General features: G+C 44.1%; 1 protein-coding gene across 1 annotated transcript in view; it reads left to right on the forward strand.

Annotated features, from left to right (window-relative positions):
* The first annotated feature begins 12,456 nt into the window (after nt 1-12,456).
* Nucleotides 12,457-16,702, forward strand: part of CAP2 (cyclase associated actin cytoskeleton regulatory protein 2) — a 114,701-nt gene continuing 110,455 nt past the window's right edge. Inside the window, exon 1 of the mRNA XM_044293417.1 lies at nt 12,457-12,700. The gene's annotated coding sequence lies outside the window, so the exon portion shown is untranslated. The remainder of the gene's footprint in view (nt 12,701-16,702) is intronic.

Consider the following 16,702-nt stretch of genomic DNA (forward strand, 5'->3'; position numbering starts at 1 on the left):
TTCAAGTTTATAATTGTTAACTTTGGTGTTTATTTTGCTCAAACACACACAATACAATATAGATTTATGATTTGTGGAAAACATCATTAGCCACAAAAGATCCATACATTTAAAAATTTTTATTCACAATCTGTAAACACACATTCATGTATTGGATTTTTCGGCTATAATTGAAGAACTTTGGAGGGTGCGCACGGAGCTCAGCGTACAAGCCAAAAAAGAGTCCTTTGCTGGGCCGCTGCGAAAGTATAGGATGCACCCACATACGCTTCTTCCGCGGCTCCTCCTCAATCATTTCTGGCTGCTCCCCAAAACAACGGGACACCAGCCAGTGCAAAAAGACATGGTCAGTTGATGACAGGGTGAAAGTGGACATCCTGCAAAGGATAATCCAATAACAAAGACACGCGTCAACCACACAAAAACCACCCCACCCAAAAAATTGAGCTGTCCAACAAAACACTGCATGCTGGGGCTATTTATATTGTCTTTGCATTACAGGTGAATCTAGTGGATGGATCAGTTTTTTTTCACGCGTGTGAAAAACGCATGCCACACGCTCGTGAAACGCAACGCAATCACATAGTAAGGCTACTTTCACACTAGCGTTCTGCTGTCCGCTCGTGAGCTCCGTTTGAAGGAGCTCACGAGCGGAGCAGAACGCTTCCGTCCAGCCCTGATGCAGTCTGAATGGATGCGGATCCGCTCAGACTGCATCAGTCTGGCGGCGTTCAGCCTCCGCTCCGCTCGCCTCCGCACGGCCAGGCGGACACCTGAACGCTGCTTGCAATGTAAGTCAATGGGAACGGATCCGCTTGAAGATGACACCATATGGCTCAATCTTCAAGCGGATCCGTCCCCCATTGACTTTGCATTAAAAGTCTGAACGGATCCGCTCAGGCTACTTTCGCACTTAGAAATTTTTCTAAGTTATTAATGCAGACGGATCCGTACTGAACGGAGCCTCCGTCTGCATTAATATGATCGGATCCGTTCAGAACGGATCCGATCAAGCGCAAGTGTGAAAGTAGCCTAAAATTACAGCTTTTCACTGAACGCATCCTGAACGCATCTGGCCAAAAAACATGACGCCCGTGTGAAAGAGGCCTAAATGTTAGATTCACTTTGTAAGTGCTAATTAATAACAAAGACAAAAAAAAACACCAGATGTAAAAGATAACAATTCATTGCTGTGTAGTGCACACGTGAAAAAGAACATTGGTTGACTTTATACTTGTTGAGATGGCTACTATACATCAAGGAAATACAGATATATTATTCTGGTTATATACGGTAAATGCAGAGCATCAAAGTATTAGATGATACAGTACACTTATGCAGGGATGGACAAAGTATCGTAGACTTTGCAAGCCAGGTACACCAGTCTACTTTTATTTTAATTTTTTTTGTTTCAATTTTACATAATAAAGCATTTTTGAAAAAAACATCATGTTTTTGTGTCTCTATTTTCTGAAAGTTGTAATTTTTTTAAAAATTTCTGCCGATCGTCTGGGGCTTGTTTTTTGCGTGAAGAGTTGACGTTTTTATTGGTATCGTTATGGGGCAAGGTGACCAAAATTGATTTGGCACAGTTTTTATTTCATTCACCTTAGAAGGTAGATCATGTGATATTTTTATTAAACAAGTTTGGTTTGGATGTGACGATACCTAATATCATGTCCTTTTAAAATTCATTTCAGTTTTACACCATAAAAGTATTTTTGGAAAAAAAACTAATGTTTTTATTTCTCCATTTTCTGAAAGCTATTTTTATTTCCAGGTGATTGTCTTATGTCGGGGCTCATTTCTTGTTGGATGAGGTGATGGTTAGATTGGTACTATTTTGGGCTACATACAACTTTTTAATCGTTTGGTATTTCAATTTGTGTGATGAAAGGTGACAAAAAATGGCTTTCTTGGCTCAGTCGAAATTTTTTTTTTATGACGTTCACCTGAAGGGGTGGATTATGTGATATTTTAATAAAAGTCATGGGTTACAGACACTACAATACCTAATATGCTTGCTTTTCTTTTTTTTCTATTTTTAACAACTTTATGGGAAGGGGGCATTTTTATTTTATTTTTTTAACTGAAACTTTATTTTTTTATTATGAAAAACACTTTTTTTTGAAACTTTTTAAAAACTTTTTATTTTTGTCCCACTGTGGGACATTTTGTATTGTAAAGCACTGTCTGTCAGCAATACGCTGAACGTTGCCTAGGAGTCCCAGTCTAATAAGGCTGAATCTTATAGGTCCTTATAGAAGGCAAGCGCCGATGCCTATTTAAGGGATTGGGCTGTCTTTCCAGACATTGGGTCCCCATCGCTGCAGCACGGTCTGTGGGCCAGACACACAATGGCTTGCAACTGGGATTATATCACAGAATTGAATTTTTTTTATCTGTAAGGTATTTGTGAGTGACACCCTGTAACGGTATCAGTGGTGGCCTAGCAGTAAGTGGCCACAGTACAGTCTGTGGGCCAGACACACACTGGCTTTTAACTGGGATTATATCACAGAAAAATAATAAATTGAATTTTTTTATCTGTAAGGTATTTGTGAGTGACACCCTGTAACGGTATGAGTGGTGGCCTAGCCAGTGGCCACAGTACAGTCTGTGGGCCAGACACACACTGGCTTGCAACTGGGATTATATCACAGAAAAATAATAAAAATTTTTTTTTTTAATCTGCAAGGTATTTGTGAGTGACACCCTATAACGGTATTAGTGGTGGTCTAGCAGCAAGTGGCCACAGTACAGTCTGTGGGCCAGACACACACTGGCTTGAAACTGGGATTATATCACAGAAAAATAATACATAGAATTTTTTTATCTACAAGGTATTGTGACACCCTGCATGAATGGTGTGCACACAGTACTGTCTGTGACTGAGCCTGCAGCCACTCACACACGGGCAGCCAGGCAACTGCAATATATATATATATATATATATATATATAAAAAAAAGCAGACTGATGTACCAGCCCTAAAAAGGGCTTTTTGGGGTGCTGTCAGGACGCTGTCCTTACAGCAGATGAGTCTGTGGACACAGAACACTGCCCTAGCTAACGCTTTCCCTATTAGATCAGCAGCAGCTAAACTCTCCCTCCTCTCACTAAGAAAGCAGCTTCCGAAAGAATCTAAAATGGATGCTGTCCAGGAGGTGGGAGTGTCTGGGAGGGAGGGTCTTCTGCTGATTTCCTGGAATGTGTCTGCTGACTGTGAGGTACAGGGTCAAAGTTTGCTCAATGATGATGTATAGGGGGCGGACCGAACATCGCATATGTTCACCCGCCGCGGCGAACGCGAACAAGCCATGTTCGCCGGCGAATAGTTCGGGACATCACTAGTCAACAGCTCCTCCCTTGTCAACTATGCCTGATGTCCCCAGTATTTCTGAGCCTCTCAATCTGAGAAGGTCAGCGAGGCCCAAAGCTGGTGTGCCTCCACAGCGCTATGCACAGGATGAGTTTGTATGGGGAGAGTTGCCGAGGACGACAACCTCTAGTGAGGTGGTACGTGAGATTGTGGAACAGCTCTTCCTGTATAATGTTTGTGCATAATTGTATTGGAACTGTCATTTGGCATTTTTGACACTAGAGGCCGCTGTTTCCCCACACAGCTAAAGTGACTGCTGGATTTGAATATGCGAAGGAGCTGATGACTCATGCTTATGACTCATGTAGGCTGTTTTCTGAGAAGAACAGGAAGGAGAGAGACAGACATCTTGAGAGGATGGTGTGTGGGAGACACAAGCCGGTCTCATCACGACGTTGGAGTGATTTGGGTGATAGTAGAGAGGGACTGTCCCCTGTTCCGTACCCAGATCTTATCCTCAGGAGACGGGATTGTCTCCAGCAGAGCTGATTGGAGCTGTGAACGAAAAGGACATCTACTAATCAAGGGCGCAGGTGTGCTTACAGGCGTGGAACTATTCTGATGAGAGACATCCTCTGGTATCAGGTCAGTGAACCCAAGTTTTGTTGTGTTCATCGCATCGTTTTAGTGGTACCTGAAGAATCTGAGACTGAGCTTGTACCTGCCATTAGTTAGATAGGTAGGATCTGTATTCGGCAGGCTGCCCGGGATTGTTTGCGGCAAGGTATTGACTTTTCAGCCTCTGCTGTAGGCACCATCGGTTTAGGGTTGTTCTATTCTGCGGCACGGTATCGACTTTTCAGGCTCTGCTGTGCACGCCACCCAGTTAGAGTCGGCTAGCCGGACTAGGACAGGACTCAAGTGTGGGGAAATATTACTTTGTGTGTTCCTACATCGTTATGTTGGTTGTCAATGTTCAGTAAAGTTTTATTGGTTACTAAAATCTGGAGTCTGTGTCGCTTTTCTGGTTTGTGACTTTGCTGTTTCCTGGGGCTTACACGGTCCCCTGAGTATACTGGCCAGAAAGTCAGGGTGCATCCACGGAGACTTAAAAGACTACCCCACCGCGCTGGTGTCTCTAACTATGGTGGCCGGTAGATGGACCCACGAGGTGGCTGTCGCCACAAATCTGCATTATGGACTCGTAAGAGGAGGAGACTTCCCGGGATTTCCGGCACTGTGGCCTGCTATGAGAGTGACTGATACCCATGTGATAGGGCTAACCCTAGCAGAGTGGCCCAGCTCAGGTGGTAGACCAGAACCCTGGGAACCAGAGACCGAAGGGCCAGCAGTAGGGGTGTGATGGTGGGAGATGTGGAGGGCTTGCTACCAGGTCCTGAATTGGCAGACCTCAATGTCTCCGGAGATAATTTTTGTACCGCCCAACGTCGGGACCCAACCCTATCCCGTGCCTGGGAGAATGTGTTAATAGCAGATGGTGAACCACAAGAACCTGGGGCAGTGACAGTGTTTCCCCGTTTTGTGGGTTATCAGGATATGTTGTATCTGGTAAACCAACTACGGGGTGAGCCTATTGAACAGTTGGTGGTCCCCAAGGCTTATGGGCAAGCTTGTGTTAGATCTAGCCCACCAACACGTGGGTCACCTGGGGCTACAGAAAACTCAGGATCGTATTCTACAGCGGTTTTACTGGCCCAGCATATTCAAAGAAGTGGAAGAGTTTTGAAAGTCTTGCCCGACCTATTAGATAACTAGCCCCAGCCACATTTCCGTAGTCCTCTAATACCTTCTCCCGATTATCGAAGTACCGTTTGACTGAATAGCTATGAACCTCATAGGCCCAGTACTGAAGTCCGCCAGAGGGCATCAGCACATCTTTGTAATTCTAGACTAGGCCACTCGGTACCCAGAGGCTGTGCCACTGCGACATACCTCGGCCAAACTCATAGCTAAGGAATTAATAGAGATGTTTTCCCGAGTAGGACTACCTAAAGAGGTTCTGACCGACCAAGGGACCCCTTTTATGTCCAAGGTGATGAGGGAACTATATAAGTTGCTGCACATAAAACAGCTACAGATGTCCGTTTACCATCCGCAAACGGACAGTCTGGTAGAAAGATTTAACCAAACATTGAAAAATATGCTGAAAAGGGTGGTGGCTAAAGATGGGAAGGACTGGGACTTCCTTCTGCCCTATCTCATGTTCACAGTGAAAGAGGTACTCCAGGCCCCTACTGGGTGTCACGCTGGGTAAAATACAAGATACAAAAGAAACACAGAAAACCATGAAACAAGTGTCTAGGCCAGAAGCTGTGGATAAAGGTCACCCCCTAGCAAATCCCTACCAACTCTCTCTGGACTTCTGTGCCCACGCTCAGACCCTGAAGGTGGAAATAAACGTGCCTCCGTGCCTAAGACTGAAGAAACCCTAAGATCCCTAAGATAGTGGAAAAGGGGAAAAGAGACAGACTGCTTCCTCAAGCAAGGAGGGAGCAGGTGTCTCCCTAACAGCCTAGATAGAACACAAGAGAGAAACAAAACCAACTTATCTGTAGCGGAGCAGAAACAGCAATTCCTTCCTTCCTTCCTCAGAGCAAGATAGAAGCTATACCTGCACAGGACACTGGGAAAGGGAGTAATTTAAACTCATACAAATGACCCCACCCAGTGCACCTGGAAGGAGGGAGATACAGCTCAAATCCAAACCCAAAACAAACTACACATGTGTTGCTAGCCTGGCAGACCTCTGCACATAACCTGAGCAGGGCATGACACTGGGTTCTCGCCCTTCGAACTGCTATATGGAAGACACCCTCGCGGTCTCTTGGACGTGGCCAAAGAGGCGTGGGAACAACAACCCACTCCACATAAAAGTGTCATTGAGTACGTTACCCAGATGCAAGATCAGATAGAGACAGTGTTGCCTCTTGTTAGGGAGCATTTGGAGGCAGCTCAGTGGGCCCAGAGTCAGGTATATAATCGGCTGGCTCAGGATCTTTAACCCAGGTGATCGCGTTTTGGTTCTGGTGCCTACCATGGACAGTAAGTTCCTGGCTAGGTGGCAGGGGCCCTACGAGGTACTCGAGAAAATTGGAGATGTAAACTACAAGGTACACCAGCCAGGCCGGAGCAGGTTTACCATGTGAATTTACTCAAACCATAGAAAGATAGGAAAACCTGTAGAGAAGACAGCTCGCGGCCAGGTTTTCTAGGAGAAGATGTATCGGCCCCTCTGTCTGATGCAAGAGAGGCAGGTGCCACAGTAAAAACTGCTGACAGCCTCTCCTCTAAACAGACACAGGAGGCCAGGGAGTTCGTTAGTCGGAACACGGATGTGTTCTCGGACCTCCCTGGATGCACTTCCATAAACCAGCATGACATTGTCACTGAGCTTTAGGAAAAGTCGGATTAAAACCATACCGGGTACTCGAGGCTCGCCGACAAGCCATATCGGATGAGGTGCAGCTAATGTTGCAGCTAGTCATTGAGGAATCAAAAAGTTAGTGGGCCAGTCCTATAGTATTGATACCCAAGCCGGACGGGACGTTGTAGTTTTGTAACGACTTTCGAAAACTTAACGAGCTTTTCAAATTCAATGCGTATCCTATGCCCTAGGTGGATGAGCTCATTGAGAGGTTAGGACAAGCCCAGTATTTATTTTTTTTGGACCTCACGAAAGGGTACTGGCAGGTGCCCTTAACAGAGGCTGCGAAAGAGCAAACTGCTTTCATCACGCCTAAAGGGGCTGTATCAATATAAGGTCTTACCCTTTGGTCTGCATGGCGCCCCCGCCACTTTTCAGCGACTAATAGACATTGTGCTTCGTCCACATCGTCTGTACACTTCGGCTTACCTGTACGGATATTGTCATCCACAGTACCAACTGGGAAAGTCACCTACCCAAAGGCTGTAGTGGACTCCCTTCGGAAAGCTGGCCTAACCGCTAACCCAAGAAAATGTGCAATAGGGTTAGAAGAGACTAAGTACCTTGGTTATGTTATTGGGTGCGGAGTCATCAAACCCTAAGTGAACAAAATAGAGGCGATACAAAATTGGCCCCGACCTGTCACCACTAGGCAAATAAAATCATTCCTGGGAATAGTGGGCTATTACATGAGGTTTGTTCCCCACTTTGCTACTCTAGCAGCGCCCTTGACAGGACTCTTGAAGGGACACAAATCAATGATAGTCCGCTGGGATGATCAGGTGGAAGAAGCTTTCTCCGCTTTGAAGTCGGCTTTGTGCGGGTCCCCAGTATTGGTGACGCCCGACTTCAAAAGAGAGTTTATAGAACAGACCGATGCCTCCGAAGTAGGCCTCGGTGCTGAGCATCCCATTGTCTTCCTAAGCCGTAAGCTCACCCCAGCCGAGACCAGGTATAGTATAGTGGAGAGAGTGCCTGGCTATTAAGTGGGCACTAGAATCTCTCCGCTATTATTTATTGGGGAGAAAATTCCGCCTGGTGACTGACCACAACCTCTCAAGTGGATGAGCCATGCCAAGGACAGAAATGCCCGGGTCACTCGATGGTTTCTCTCCCTACAAAACGTTAAGTTTTTGATGGAACACAGGGCAGGCCTGGTACAGGGAAACGCGGATGCCCTGTCCGGGTACTCTGTCTGGCATGTGTTCACCCTCTCAGGGTTGAACAAAGGAAGGGGGTGGGTATGTGACATTGAGAGGTTTTGTCTGGGAAAACAGGTATTTTCCTCCCAGCATGTGCTGCTGGGCTGATTTACAGCCAGGTTAGGTCAAATACCGGACCGGATTTTAAGTGCCAGACCGGGTTTTGGCAGCACCTGGCTGTCGTTAAATAGGCAGCTGGGCTCAGAAGCCTGGTCTCTGTGTTGGGATCTGGGAGCCTTGTGTCTGGATAAAGGCTTGCTACCTGTTTGGCGTAAAAAAAGGTTAGTGCTGCTATGGTCAGGGACTCTTTGAGGCAGAATTGCTGCATGGTGTCAATTAACACCAACACTGCAAGGTGACTTTTTGTTTGAATATGACTGCTTGTTTTGTCATATGCCTAAAGTGTGAATAAAACACTGAACTGTTTGATCCAAAGAACTTGTTGTTGCCTCTATACTGCGTCTGATAATTCTGTCTACCAGATCGAAACCCCACAATAGATAAAGTATAGGGGAAATATATGTGCCTCCTCTGTGTTTTGGACCCTTTCCTGGTTTTGACTTACAAGTACTGACCATGCGAGAGTGGCCTAAGGCTGGGGCTACATGGTATTTTTGGTCAGGACAAACATTCCATGGCTAAAGATCACAGTATTGACATGCTAGTGTATGTTGCAAAAAAGTGCATTTGGTTATCTTGCAACTCACAAAGTATCATGACCTGGCAGCTGCAAGAAACGCAGCAGGTCACTGTGCAATGCTGTTCACTATCACGCTGCGATCCTCAGCCGTGCAACGTTGTCACAGTCACCATGTAGCTCCAGCCTAATCATGTTTCAGTTTTATCTTTAGCCTTTAAAATCATTGCTGCTATTGGTCCTTTAATTTCCATTATTGATAACTTCTTGAAAGAAAAACCACAGAACATTGCACTGTTCAATGTCTGCGTTTACAAGTCTCTTAATCTCTTTGTTTTATCTTTACAGCAATGTAGTAAACTGTTCTCCCTAATGAGAAATTCTGTGTAATAATAACCACATTAGCGTTAGACAATTAATTAAGTTCAATGGAATGTGTCACACATATAAAAAAAATTATAATCTGTTATCTTGTTTTCTAATTGTAGATGTTTTTTTTTCTATTTCCTGAACTTGATTATGGGGGCTGCCATCTTGAGCTGTTCTTTTTATTACTTAGCGTTAGCAACAGCCACCATGTGACAGAGACACATTGGGCAGGAGGGAACCTCACTGACTTCTATAGGAGCGTTTCCTAGGCATGCTTTGTGACCCGTGTAGAGGTCAGGAGGGAGAAGATAAGCTGTGATATCATCTATTGTGAATGGTAAATCCTTATCTATATATGGTGATATTTCTCATTGCAATTCTGAATGTAATGATAGGAAGATTGTAAAGTGATCTGTACAGACAAAGAAGTGACACCTATTATTAGGCTAGTGGCCAGTGCGAAAATCGCTGGATTTTACGGTATGTGTTTTTTTCATATAGATATTGACATGGAAAAATACTAAATAACCACTAAAAAATCTTTTAAAATATGTTTAACGTGATTTAAACAACAGGTCATTTTCTGATGACACATGCCCTTCAAGCGGTGCATCCCATAAACACAAGTGGCCCTTGATCTGGATTTTATACCATGCCCATACATGCCCCCATCTAAATAAAGATAAAGATCATAGTAAACATACAGCAATGGACATTTTACGTGGACTGATGTTTCAGGCAATTAGCGGGACAGAACCAGACATTCCTGATAATTGCCTGCTCGTCAGCAAAGAAAAAGCTGTATTTGCATTCAGCAATCACCTCTGCTATATGAGGACGAGCTAATGCAAAAGCTTTATTTCAGGGCAGCAGATCCTTGTTTATACAGGATGATCATCTGCCCAGAAACAATGAAGGAGCAGTTATTGGTTCATTGGGTGGTCTCTGACACCATTATACAGACCAATTATCAGGAACAATTGTTTCTACATGTGCTCATTCCTGATAATTGGCCCAATAATCAGCTCATGTAAAAGGACCTTAACCCCTTAGTGACCACTAATACGCCTTTTTACTGACGTAAACAAAGGGGTTTTAGCTAAACAGCTCGCTTTAATCAATCATTACATGTACCCAAAATTGTGCATTAAAAACTATAACTTGTCCTGCAAAAAATAGGACCTCTTACAAGTACATTGATGAAAAAACAAAAAGTTATAGCTCTTGGAATGCAATTTTTAAAAATGTGTGTGGTCTTATAGGGGTGTTAAAGAGGTTGTCCCATAAAGACAAGTTATCCCTAACCATAGGACTGAGGATAAGTATATTATGTAGGCCCATTCCCCCGTGTTTGAAAGGAGCGGCAATCATGCATGAGCGCTGCTGCCCCATTCAGCTCTATGGGGCTGCCAAAGATAGCTAAGCGCTTGTAAGCGGCTATATCCAGCAGTTCCATAGCGTTAAATAGAGCAGCAGATACACATTCAAATAGGGAGCATGGGTCCCCATTCTCATGTTTGGTGGGCATACTCACACGTATTGGTTGTAGATAGTGTTGAGCGAACTTGCAATTTGCAAGTTTGTCATTCGGGTTATCTAAGAATTTTGTAACGGGCCATAACTGAATTCTATGACGGCATGCACCACGGAAGCCTATAAGAGGCATTCCGCCATAATAGAAATCTAATATTTCTATTATGACGGAATCCAATACGGAATGCCTCTGAACTGGAGCATTCTTCATTTGACCCATGTAAACGGGCGCTTAGCCTTTCCTGCTCCAAAACCAATGCTCCTTACCAGTAGTTTATTGCTGAGAATTGGTGCATTCCAGTACTTTTGTTTGTTCTCCTTCGGTAGTACCAGAAATGGATGTTAAAAATTGACCCATTTAATTGTATGGGGGGTAGTCTATCAGTGAAAAACAGACAAGATAGAGCATGTTCTATTTTTTGACATACGTTTTTCACTGACAGTCAAAAAAACTGCCTTGTGAATAACCCCATAGACTACCATTGGTCTTAAAACCGACGTGTGATGACCGTTAAAAAAATGTACATCACATGTCCCTTTTTCACTGTCGTGTGCATGTAGTCTTAAGGCAGAGCATGCCAGGCAGAAAATGTAGAAGAAAATTCGGGTCAGCAGCGGCGCGACCAGGAAGGTCCAGGCTTGAAGGTAAGTTTATAGCTTTTATTTTTTTTCATTCATAGGAAAATATTAATGAATAAATAAAAGCTATAAACTTACCTTCAAGCCTGGACCTTCCTGGTTGCGCCGCTGCTGACCCGAATTGTATTCTTCATATCTTCTGGAGACCTACACTTGCATTTTCTTGCTGTGTCCAAATGATGTCACCAACTAATGTCCATGTTGAAGAATTTTGATTTGAAATCCCCATTTGCAAGGACAGACACACAGAAGCGGATCCAAAAATGTAAAGTTAAAGAACTTTTCCAAGATTTTGCTGCTGATGGCCTAATCTCTGGATGACATACGGATGACTGAAGTAGTTTTTACCCGTCTTTTACCCCTGGCGAGGACAGTGTAGAAAAAGCCCCATGCGACAAAAGATTGTTGCACGGGCGTAAAAAGAGTCTTGTGACTTTTTTATGCCCAAAACTGGTGTAGCAATGTTAATAAATGACCCCCCACCCCCATTATGTTGGCCTGAGGAATTTGGGCAACACAGGCACTAAGTCCTAGTTCACACATCAGTCTTTGGGCTCATTCACATGACCGTATGAATGGGCCCGCATCGGTTCTGCAATTTTGCGGAATGGGTATGGACCCGTTCATTTCAATGAGGCTGTAAAAAACGCGGACAGCAGGCTGTGTGTTGTCCGCATCCATTATTCTGTTTTGCAGTCCTGCAAAAAATATAGAGCATGTCCTATTCTTCTCCGCAATCAGGCGGACAAGACTTGGCATTTCTATAATGGGTCGCCTGTTCCGTTCTGCAATCCGGGGGCATCCGTGTTTTACGGACCGCAAAACACTGAGCGGTCGTGTGAATGCGCCCTTTTGATCAGTGATTTCCATCAGTGATTGTGAGCTAAAATCAGGAGGGAAGGCCTCCTCAGAGATCAGGAAAGATTTGCTCCTCACCTTGTTTTGGCTCACAATCACTGATGAAAATCACTGACCAAACACTGACGTGTGCACTGGGCCTTAGCACCTGCAGGCTTTTCTATACATTTTTGTATTGGGGAATACATATGCTGAAGATCCATTTGTGTGATTTTAGGGTGTTTTGTAAAACAGGTGATCTTTTTATTCAGCTTTCTCTACAAGTATACACGCCGGTGTTCCCTAAAACAGGCCATATTCTGTATTAAACAGCGTTTATTCCTCATCTCCATCCTTCCGTAAGTACAATAGTAGAAAAATGCGATACATGAGGGAGATTTTTCAGACTAGGCACTGCTCATCTTTCCCTAGATTCCCTTGGCATTTCTTATTTCAGGCTGGAGCTGTCATTCCTTTCAGTACGTCCCTCCCCTCCGCCTTCCCTCGCCTGCAGCCTCCAGAACACTTGTCTTTATTTGGAGCTCCCGGAAACCCCAGCCACCTCTTTCGTTCATGACTGACACACGGAGAGACTGAGCAGCAGCCTGTGTTTATGTGTGTGCGCCTCCATCCCCGTTGCTTCATCTTCCGTAGACCTGCTCCTTTGATAGCACCGGGTTTTCATCGGATCTGGACCAGGCCGTCACCAGACAGCAGGTAATGCCAGCTCCTTCTGCCGCGGTGTGAGTGCTGCTATCTGCTCGTGCTTGTCATGTCAGGCTTGTGGAGGCGATGAGCCGCCGAAGAGCAGGCTGCATGTGACAACGTCCTAATTCCCACATCCAGGTCTGTTATCCTAATGTTCAAGTTCAATCACACTGACGGGTCACATCCAAATACCTCCCCTTTTAGATGCTTGAAGTCATTCAGCATGGCCATTAGCTCCCACCCACTCCCTCCTTTTTAATCTGCCATAGCCTGGCCTGCTAGTTCCTTCATGCCTGGATAACTGGGCATGATGCTGTTTCTATAGAGGGTCCTCTGTTAAAGCAAGTGGTTCGAATCTGGCAAAACTGGCATAATTCAGATTTTCACCTCACCTACGTTCAGTCTTATACTAAAAGTTACATTGCATTGTATTCTTGGTAGGGTTGGAATTGTATATGGTTTATTTTGTGTTGTTTAGTAATTACTTTTTTTTCCGATTTTCTCCTTAGTCTGGAGCTAGGTGATGATTTTGTGCCGTGTTGCATTCCATAGAAATGAATTGTGCCACATACAACGCTTAGTGTGTGTCATACATGTCACATCAGTAATAGGGGCATATAGAAATTGCAGCTCTGTACATCCTGGACGCCATGACATCATAAAATGTGATGCATTATGTGACTAGTAGAGAGCAGGTGGATCCAGGGCCCCTGACTATACTTTTGCTGCATGTTCCTAAGTCATTATATCTTTAGAAATTTGGGAGGGGGTTTATAAAAACTGGTGCAACCAATCAGATTCCACCTTTCATTTTTCAGAGCTCCTTTACAAAACAAAAGGTGGAAGCTGATTGGTTGCTATGGGCAACCAAGCCAGTATTCTTTTACACCAGTTTTGATAAATATCCCCCTATGTGTTAATAAGACAAACCTCTTTAAGGCTGGGTTTACATTTTGCATTTTTCATGCATTTTTGTTGTGTTTTTGACTAAATGCCATAAGAATAACAGCACTCAAAAAAAGGATGCAGGTATTAAAAACTACACATGGCTTTACCGCTGCTTCATCAGTCGTAATTTTCTATGCTGTTGCATAGAGGGAAAAACACTTGAGTTTTTTTTGGAGGTATATATATATTTTTTTTAAAGGCCATCCAAAAACAAAAACACAGCAGAAAATGCCCTGTGTAAACACAGCTTAAATGAAGCCATCTGTTTTAACCAACGGAATGCTCTGTCCTTTCAAGGGGTATTCCAGTTAGGCCTCCTGCACACAAACGTGTGCGCCCCGTGGCCGCTGCGGGCCGCAATGCACGAACACCGACCGTGGGGCAGCGGATCGCGGACCCATTCACTTAAATGGGTCCGCGATCCACCCGTTCCGCAAAAAGATAGGACATGTTCTATCTTTTTGTGGGACGGAAGTACAGGACGAAACCCCACGGAAGCACTCCCTAGTGCTTCCATAGGGTTCCGATCCGTGCTTCTGTTCCGCACCATTCCGCATCTCCGGATTTGCGGACCCATTGAAGTGAATGGGTCTGCATTCGTGATGCGGAATGCCCACGGAACGGCGCCTGTGTATTGCGGATCCGCAAATATGGTCCGCAATACGGCAACGGGCAGCACACGTTCGTGTGCAGGAGGCCTTAGATGAAGTTATCCCCTATCTAAAATCTGCTGCTGAGAAAAAATGAATTATCGGAGGTGTAGCCAATATGATAATGAGCATGGTTAGGGTTAGAAAGTATGGGATCCTAAGAGAATCCCACCCTGCCGACAAATGATCCACAGAAACCATGACAACTACCTTACCTTAAACCTACTAGCTCACAGAAGAGACCACACAGAATCCCACAGGGTTTAATGAGATTTGAGGGGGCATCTAAGTGAAAAGGTCATTGTTTCAGGTCCTTTTATGCCACTGTGGTTGCATACTTACCAACATTTTGGTTGGTAAAATAGGGGCATATTTATGCTCTGCCCTTGCGAATGCCCTTACCCCACCCAGGAATGGCCACTTATGGGTAGGGGTTTATGCTAACTCACCCATTTTTGGCTCAGGAAATCACAAATTTGCCCGGACTATCTCTGAAAATATGGGACAGTCCCACCAAATTCGGGACACTTGACAACTGTGTGATTGGAACCCTAACCCTGTATGGCAGGTAGCCTGATACTATAGCATACAGTTCACTGGTGTGCAGAAACTACTGCCAGCATTGATGCTTCATATGTGGGCCTCTATGGAGAGAAGCTGTCCAGGACTCAAGGAACACTGGGTTTACTCTACTTGCATATAGATGGTGTAATCTTTTGCTATTTAATGTCCTTTTACATGGACCAATGATCTGGCAGATTATCAGGGATGAGAGTTTGTATAAATGCTCATTCCCGATCATCTACCTGTGTGAAGAGTGCCGGCAATCACCCGATGAACGAACAAACGCACATTGAGTGGGTGATCATGGGGAGAAGTGACTGCTATATCGATAACTTGTCCCCATTCAGCGGAGGTGATTGTTGCATGTGAATGCCGCCTTCATCTCCACTCATGATCTGACAGTTATTAGGAGCGTCTGCCAGATCATCTCTATATGTTGAAGGAACCTTACTTAGAAGATGAGTTGGTTCTCTGGATGTCTGCTCATAGCATTCACTGTGCACCTTGTAAATACTATCAAAAGAGTCCTATATAGAGGCCTATAATCTGCTAGGTAGTAGTGATCCTTGGCCACATGTTGTCTACCTTTTCTTCTAAATTAAGTATAAATGACAATGGTTATTGGTGTGTGCCAATAACCTAAGAACTACCAAAGGCACCTGTCACACTACACTAAAATCTCATACTTGAGCGCCACGTAGCAATATGCCACTTATCGTAAAAGTTCTCCAATTATATTTGATGGGAAATTTATAAATCCTCCCCTACAACAGAGAAACTGTCCACATGTTAACTACAGGTGAAACATGTTCTCCATGAGAAGCCCTAAGCAAAGGCAAGACTGTGGTCGTTTACCTTAAAGTGAAGCCTCTATGTAAAGTGAGTGTCTTACCACATGGGTTGCACCCACAACATTTTATTATGTAGTATGATAAATATCATTAATACATGAGATCTGGAATGGGACAAATACTGTTTCATATAACTGTATCTATCTATAACACATTCTGCACAGTTTTTCCATGAAGCTCCATGCATCAAGCCATGGCATTGAGGATGAGGACAATGGCACTCTTTGAGCACTGTGTGGCTGAAGGAGGTTGACAAATAATAATTCAAGTTAGGAAGATTCATACAAGATTCAGTGATGTGTATGTAGATAGCATCTCAAAAGTAAAAAGCAGATCAGACTAGTAGTGTAATGTGTCTTCAGGACCAAGAACTAGCACACACATCATAACAAAGACAACAGCCTGAAAATATTTCCATCACAATCTCATGTAATGCATGGTCCAATAAGACTATGGAATTTATTTTCAATGTAGGCATTGTACATCATGGCTGCCACTAGTAGTATCGGGGCCTTGAGCTCCCTTTTACAGGTATATCTTCCACCTTGGACCACATGATGTCATCTCAGTGGACATCTGAGGTGCTGATGTAATCCTTAAAGGGGTTCTCCGGGAATTAAGAAAATGAAAATATTTAAATATTAATTTGTGATAAATATATTCCCAAATACCTTTCATTAGTTATAATGGCCTAGGGACCAATTATTAGGAGAAACAAAATGGCCGCCATCCTGTTAGTACACACAAAACCTGTCCTAATCACACAGCAGAACAAGTTACTTCACAACACTGAACTAAAGAGCTACCTTATCCTCTTCTCTGCTCTACTTGTCAGGGATTATGATCCTGAATACAGCTGTTAAAATGAATCTCTGTAGGAATGGTGTTCATGAGGAAACATGAAGTACAGAGAGGAGGGTGTGGATAATGAGGAGCAGCACCACTTGTATTTAGTCTCCATTACCACAGCCCACAGTCTGTCCTGTCTTTACTTCATG

The sequence above is a fragment of the Bufo gargarizans genome, chromosome 5 (assembly GCF_014858855.1).
Source record: "Bufo gargarizans isolate SCDJY-AF-19 chromosome 5, ASM1485885v1, whole genome shotgun sequence".
In the NCBI taxonomy this organism is placed as follows: Eukaryota; Metazoa; Chordata; class Amphibia; order Anura; family Bufonidae; genus Bufo; species Bufo gargarizans.